Genomic DNA, 7,928 nt, shown 5'->3' on the forward strand with positions numbered 1-7,928 from the left:
GAATTCTCCCCTTTATAAACCAGGCCCAGGCCAATCAGTGTGCCCCATTTCTGACCAGAGAAATTGGTTCAGCAGTGGGCATACCACCCAACCCAAGGCAAGGTGGTATAATGGACATGTCCAAGGAAATACAACGAAACTCTGTTTGAGAAAGGAGCAGTAGCAGCTCCTCCTCACTGCTAGAGTATCTTCTTAAAATCAAAATAGGTAGGCTAGACCTTGTAGGCTAGAGTTAGATAAACCCAGTCTTAGATAAACAGTATAAAACCAGAGGCCTTCTGATTCTGGGAACTGTAAGCACATACGCCCAAAACTGCCTCAAGACTCTCATGAGGTGTACAGGAGGTTATCACAGGCCACATCCATCTGTCTCTCAAAGAGATAAATAAGTTTTCATTTTTACTTCTTCTAATTGGCTGTATAAATTGTGTGAAATTCTGCCCAGATTTTCTAGGCTGGCACAGACCATTTGAAAGGATATAAGCTACGCATATCCGGGAATAAATCAGGTTTGCTCCCTCCTCTATATTGGCATTTGGGGCAGAGGGGAAGTCTTTTTGTTAGAAGGATTTTTAATTTCCCCAACAGCCTATTTTTTGGAAGTGCTGACACAAAGACTCTCTTCTCCAGGCTTGAAGCTGAAAGGACGAGCTGCAGTCATTTTTATATGACTGTGGGGAGAAGTCGCTTCAGAACAGGCTAACACCAAGGAATTCGAGCCAGGGACAGACAGGAAGAAGAAGGGTCATGATGGCTTCAACTGAGTTCCTGGATCCATTCCTGCCTGATTATTCCTGGACTTTGTCATTTTGTAAGCCAAAATATTCCCCTTTTGCTTAGTAAATTGGGAACCGTTTTCTATGTTTTGCAAGAAAAAGGATCGTAACTGATCCTAGATGATTTAATGTCCAATTACTATAAGCATTTTAAGTGTTTTCCAAAATCTTTAAATATGTAATAAAGTTCTGAGTCCCTGAATCAGGAAGGCTATCAAGGCAAAGCCTTGACCTCTTGTTTGAATCCTTTATGTAATTCTCTCCCTAGGTAACTGTCCAGCCAGTATTCACACCCAGTGTGGGAGTCTTGCAGCCTCTAAGGCAGCCCACTTCACTCTATGCAGCCCTTTTTGCCCATGAGCCCTTCCTTAGGTCTCCCTTACCTTCCCTTAACAGGCTAACTATGGACTACAAGGAATATGGACACACCTCTTTCCTCCAGGGTCCTCTATATCAAAATTAGTTCTCACACCTCTCTAAATCAGTATGCTCTTCTCCAGGTTAGATTTCTGTTATTTATGCATCTGGTACACAATCATTTCTTATTTAAAACCAAATCAATACATGGGTATCATCTCCTTTAATGAGGGCTGATGAACAGAAATCCAGTTTTGCTTTATTGTGTCACTGACGGTCTCAGTGTCTTTCAAGAGGCATCCTACAAATGCATCAGACCCATGGCCTGGGTTCTTGGTAGACAATTACCTGGACTATCAGTTTTGAGGATAGAGAAGAATATTGTGAAAGACTGTGCTTTGGTTAGGAAGCTGGAAGTGGCTGGTCTCCATTACAGCCCCAGGCACAGAGAGATTCTTGTGGGCCTGTAAGTAAACTCAAGATGCACCAGAGGCTGTGCAAGAAGTGGAGCAACTTGGGCCCAGCGGTTCTGTACCCCTTCCAATAAGGAAGAAGATTTAGGCGGAAAAAAAAAAACTGTAATTGACAAGGAACACAAATCTTAGACCCAAGTTGTCTCTATTTGAATTTCAGTTCCAGTAAATGTTCTACCAGGAATGGGGGCAACTATTGATGAGTACCTTGGTGTTGAGGCTTTGGGACATGGGAGAAGCTCTGGTTCTTCCTGCCTAGTTGTTCCACAATTGTTTGACTAATTCTACATAATGGAGTGAGGTCAAACACTACCATTTAGTCTTTCTTAATATAGGCAGTCCAAAGGAGGTCAGAAATAATTAACTGGAATTAAGAAGAGGTGGAAAGAATACACAGAAGAATTATACAAAAAGGATCTTCGTGACCTGGATAACCATGATGGTGTGGTCACTCACCTAGAACCAGACATCCTAGAGTATGAAGTCAAGTGGGCCTTAGGAAATATTACTGCAAACAAAGCTAGTAGAGGTGATGAAATTCCAACTGAGCTATTTAAAATCCTAAAAGATGATGCTGTGAAAGTGCTGCACTTAATATGTCAGCAAATTTGGAAAACTAGCAGTAGCCACAGGACTAAAATAGATCAATTTTCATTCCAATCCCAATAAGGGCAATGCCAAAGAATGTTCAAACTATTGGACACTTGCGCTCATTTCACATGTTAGTCAGGTTATGCTCAAAATCCTTCAAGCTCGGCTTCAGCAATACATGAACCAAGAGCTTCCAGAAGTACAAGCTGGATTTAGAAACGGGAGAAGAACCAGGGATCAAATTGTCAACATTTGTTGTATCATAGAGAAAGCAAGGGAATTCCAGAAAAACATCTACTTCTGCTCCATTGACTATGTGAAAGCCTTTGTGTGGATCACAGCAATCTGAGGAAAATTCTTAAAGAGATGGGACTACCAGACCACCTTACTCATCTCATGAGAAACCTGTATTCAGCTCAAGAAGCAACAGTTAGAACTGGACGTGGAACAATGGACTGGTTCAAAATTGGGAAAGGAGTACATCGAGGCTGTATATTGTCACCCTGCTTATTTAACTTCTATGCAGAGGACATCATGCAAAATACCAGGCTAGATGGCTCACAAGCTGGAATCAAGGTTTCCAGGAGAAATATCAATAACCTGATATGCAGATGATACCACTCTAATGGCAGAAAGTGAAGAGGAACTAAAGAGCCTTGATGAAGGTGAAAGAGGAGAGTGAAAAAGCTGGCTTAAAACTCAACATTCAAAAAATGAAGAACATGGCATCCAGTCCCATCACTGCATGGCAAATAGAAGGGGGAAAATTGGAAACAGTGACAGATTTTATTTTCTTGGGCTCAAAAATCACTGTGGATAGTGACTGCAGCCATGAAATTAAAAGATGCTTGCTCCTTGGAATGAAAGCTATGACAAATCTAGACAGCATATTAAAAAACAAAGACATCACATTGCCAACAAAGATCCATATAGTCAAAGCTATGGTTTTTCCAGTAGTCACATACAGTTGTGAAAGTTGGACCATAAGAAAGGCTGAGTGATGAAGAACTGGTTCTTTCAAATTGTGGTGCTGGAGAAGACTCTTGAGAGTCCCTTGAACCACAAGGATATCAAACCACTCAATTCTAAAAGAAATCGATATTCATTGGAAGGACTGAGGCTGAAGCTCTAATACTTTGGCCACTTGACACAAAGAGCCAACTCACTGGGAAAAAACCTTCCTGCTGGGAAAGACTGAAGCCAAAGGAGAAGAGGGTGGGAGAGGAATGAGATGGTCAGACAGCATCACTGTTGGACCCAATGGACATGAGCTTGAGCAAACTCCAGGATATAGTGAAAGACAGGGAAGCCTGACGTGCTACCGTCCATGGAGTCGTGAACAATTTAGCAACTAAACAACAAAAAACACGGGCAGTCCAAAGGAGGTCAGGAATAACTAATTGGAATTGAGCTCAGAACTCAGAGCATCAGCTAAGTTGAGAAAGTGAGAGGCCTTTTGAAAAGTTTTGAATGGTATAAGCCTGTGCCTCATTAAGGGAATTATGTAACAGTAGCCCTGGAAGAATCCTCATCCAAGTTAGCATCTAGAGAGATGATATTGCTCTAGGTGGTGGGGGCGGGGGGAGTGGGGCGCTGTGGCAGGAGTACAGAGTTTCATCCAACTGTAAATTAACCATAAGATCTCAACAACTTAACACACAGCTCCATCTGTTAAATGAGAAAGCTTGGCTAGACCAATCGTCAACATTTTGGGGTACCCAAGTTTGCAATCACCCTCCAGGAAAGAGTCCACAAACCTACAGCATCTGTCTGTACTTGAGGAGGCTCCCAGCGGTAGAAGACTCCAAAGTCAACTGCAAAGAGTCAGCCTAGCTTCAGCTTCTCTGCTTGGTCCTCAGAGCCTTGAAACACAGCACCTGGGAGAGGTCTTTGAACAGACAGGTGAAAACTAACATCTAAGGAAGACCACATCACCTGGGAGCTTCCTTTGCTTTGTGTGATTAAAATAGTATAGAAATATTTCACAGGACTATTGCTAAGATAGCAATAGTTCTGTTTGAGAAATGTAACTAATATTGGGACTTTGGGGACTGAAAAAGAGCTTTCCAACATCAATTAATAGACTGTTGGATAATGTCATAATTAAAGTTGCTAGAGTGGTCATTAAAACAGCATAATTATGCTAAGTAGTTTGTAAAAGAAAAAAAGAGAGTGAAAGAGTAATGGAACACACCCATGGCATGAACTGGTAGGTAATTGGGCTGATAATTTATTCCAATAATCCTCACAAGCTGTCATCAAGTCAAATTATTAAGGGTCTTCCCCATAAGCTAATTTGACAGCTGGCTTTAAAAGGTGACAGGATAGGACAAGGCCTGGACTAAACACAAGGGGCAGGGGACAAGGTGCAAAGTGACAGGCAGCCACATTGAACTCTCGTTTCACTTTGGGAGGCCTGGATAAAGACAAACTTTGCAACTCTGAGAATCAGAATCTACCCCTGTAGTTTTCTAGGACCAGGTTTGGGTGTTTTCTGCTGACCACTTCAAGTTCTTCCCTTCAAAATCAAATACCATACTGGGTGAAGTAAGTCAGACAGAGAAAGACAAATACATGATATTGCTTATATGTGGAATCTAAAAAGTAGCACAAATGAATTTATTTACAAAACAGAAATAAAGTCACAGACATAGAAATCAAACCTATGGTTACAGGGGGAGAAGGGATAAACTAGGAGATTGGGATGGACATATACATACTATTGTATATAAAATAGACAACTAATGGGGACCTGGGTTGGTGGCTCAGACGGCAAAGCACCTGTCTACAATGCAGGAGACCTGGGTTCGATCCATGGGTCGGGAAGTTCCCTGGAGAAGGAAAAGGCAACTCACTCCAGTACTCTCGCCTAGAAAATCCCGTGGACGGAGGAGCCTGGTGTCCATGGGGTCACAAAGAGTCGGACACGACTGAGTGACTTCACTTTCTTTCAATAGGGACCTACTCCATAGCAGAGGGAAATCTACCCACTACTTTAATAACTTATATGGGAAAAGAATCGTAAAAAGAGTAGATATATGTATAACTGATTAATTTTGCTGTACAAAAGAAACACAGCATTGTAAATCAACTACAGTTCAGTTCAGTCGCTCAGTCGTGTCCGACTCTTTGCGACCCCATGAATTGCAGCATGCCAGGCCTCCCCGTCCATCACCATCTCCCGGAGTTCACTCAAACCCACCTCCATCGAGTCGGTGATGCCATCCAGCCGTCTCATCCTCTGTCATCCCCTTCTCCTCCTGCCCCCAATCCCTCCCAGCATCAGAGTCTTTTCCAATCAGTCAACTCTTCGCATGAGGTGGCCAAAGTACACTCCAATAAAAAAATTTTTAAAGCAAAAACAAACAAACAAACAAAAAAAGTCAAATGCCTTACAGAAACCAGAGCTGACCCAGATGAGTTATGGCTGTGATAGGCTGTGCAGACTGTTTTATAGGCAGCCTTCTCCCTGTTAGTATTTCAAGAATATCCTTACTCTAAATTACTCTGTAGAGGGGATATAATTTGTATTAAGAAAAGCACCTAGATTCATTTGTAGGAAAAAATACTGAAATTACACACATCCAAATATTAAGAGTGTTTATCTTTGGGTAAGATTTTGGTGATTTCACTTTTTTGTGCTTTCAAGGTTTTCTTATTTTCTATTTGTGGGAAAAAAAAAAAAACATATAAATTAAGTGCTGCCTTTAACTTTTCAGGTAATACATAAGAATGTTTTACACTTTATGCTATAACTGTTTTCTTCCCATGAAAAGTTTAATAAAAGAAAAATATTAGATCTTAAATGATCTCTTGTTCCACTCTCTAGTTGAAGACCCAGCTTCTTCTCTTCAAGTCTAATAAATAAAAGAAAACCACCCAAAGGTATAAAACCCACAATCTGTATCTACAACATTTACTATTGGGATTTTTCATTTTCTTATTAATCTACCTCTTGTTGTTTCCTTTTCCTCTCCCAGAAAACATTAACTCCTGAGCATGGCCCTGCATTTTTTTTCTGACAGTTCTACTCAGATATCTCATCTCACTTGGCCACAAAAGTGAAACTCCAGTTCTTACTGATGTTGTATCTACCCACTCACTCAACTATCTTTTCCAGGAACAACCACTTCAGCCAAGTGGTGAGGGCAAGTGACAAATACACCCTTTTCCTTCGGTAACATGATTTATACTGACCTTCCCCACTGAAATGCCATTCCTGAAATGCAGCAGTAATGTGGCGGCTGCAGAAACATACTTCCCTTTGGCCCTCTGCCTCCTCATTCTCTCACACTTGTAATTCTTCTGTGTCAATCAAACAACTTGCAATCCTTTTCTTCCTTGTAACCTCAGTGTTTCAAAAAGCCAGATCCCAAAGTCTTCCTGTTTTGCAGGTTCTGTTGGAGAGTCCCCACTGGCCACTAGATGAAACTGTGTGTTTCCAAGTGTTTTGGATCAGATATGCTCGCACTGACTGACTACAGGCAAAAGAGGGCCTCTATTTTTCTCCCTTGTGCCTAATTTGCTGATTATATGATAATTCTAGACTGAACCCAGCACACAGAAGCCAGAAATAGAGCTCTAAATTCATTTCAGGTTCTTTGATCTAATTCTTTCCTGAAAACATTGACTTCCCTTGGGCCACAAATTCACAAATTTAACTTCACATTAGAATTTATTGGGGGCTTTAAATAATTTCAGTGTCTAAGTTACTTCCATACCATTTTTAATGAGTCCAGAACAGTTTTTTAATCACATATATATGTAATGTAAGCCCTGACAGTTTTTCCTCCCATAATGCAAGTGCCTGACTTAAGCTTTGATTGCCAAAGCATCCATTTCAAAGAGGCATCCACTTCAAAGCAGATCTCAAATAAATACACAATTAGATAAAGAGCAAAGCCAGTTGTCTTCTCCCACTGAGACTCCTTTATTTTAGAGATCTTGGTTGATTTTGATAACTAACCATTTGAGCCACTTGTTTTCTCTTTTCCTGCCCTTAGATAAAGAAAATGTAACTATACGTCAATGAACACAGATTGTTTCTATACCTTGGCTATTGTAAATAATGCTGCAATGAACATGGGAGTGCAGGGATCTTTTCAAGTTAGTGTGTTTCTTTTTTCTCTTCAGATAAATAACCAGACGTGGAATTGCTGGATCATACGGTAATTCTATTTGTAACTTTTTGAGAAAACTCTATACTATTTTCCATAGTCACTGCACTAATTTACATTTCCACCAATGGTGCACAAGTGTTCCCTTTTCTCTACATTCTCACCAACACTTGTTATTTCTTGTCTTTTTGATAATAATCATTATAAAACAAGTGTAAAATGATACCTCTTTGTGATTTCGATTTGCATTTCCCTGATGTTTAATGATGTTGAACATCTTGTCAAAGACCTGTTGGCCATCTGTGTGTCTGTTTTGAAAAAATGTTTATTCAGATCTCAGTTTTTGGTCAGATTATTTTTTTTGCTACTGAGTTGTATGACTTCTTCATATATTTTGGATACTAGCCCCCTATCAGATATATGATTCGCAAATATTTTCTCCTACTCAATAAGTTTTCATTTTGTTGATGTTTTCCTTTGCTGTGCAGAATCTTTTTAGTATAAGTATGATGTAGTCTCGCATATTTTATTTTTCCTTTTGTTGCTTTTCCTTTTGGTGTCAGATTAAAAATACAATTGCCAAGACCTGTGTCAAGGAGTTTGCTCAGCAGGAA

Source organism: Bos taurus, chromosome 18 (assembly GCF_002263795.3).
Source record: "Bos taurus isolate L1 Dominette 01449 registration number 42190680 breed Hereford chromosome 18, ARS-UCD2.0, whole genome shotgun sequence".
Classification (NCBI taxonomy): Eukaryota; Metazoa; Chordata; class Mammalia; order Artiodactyla; family Bovidae; genus Bos; species Bos taurus.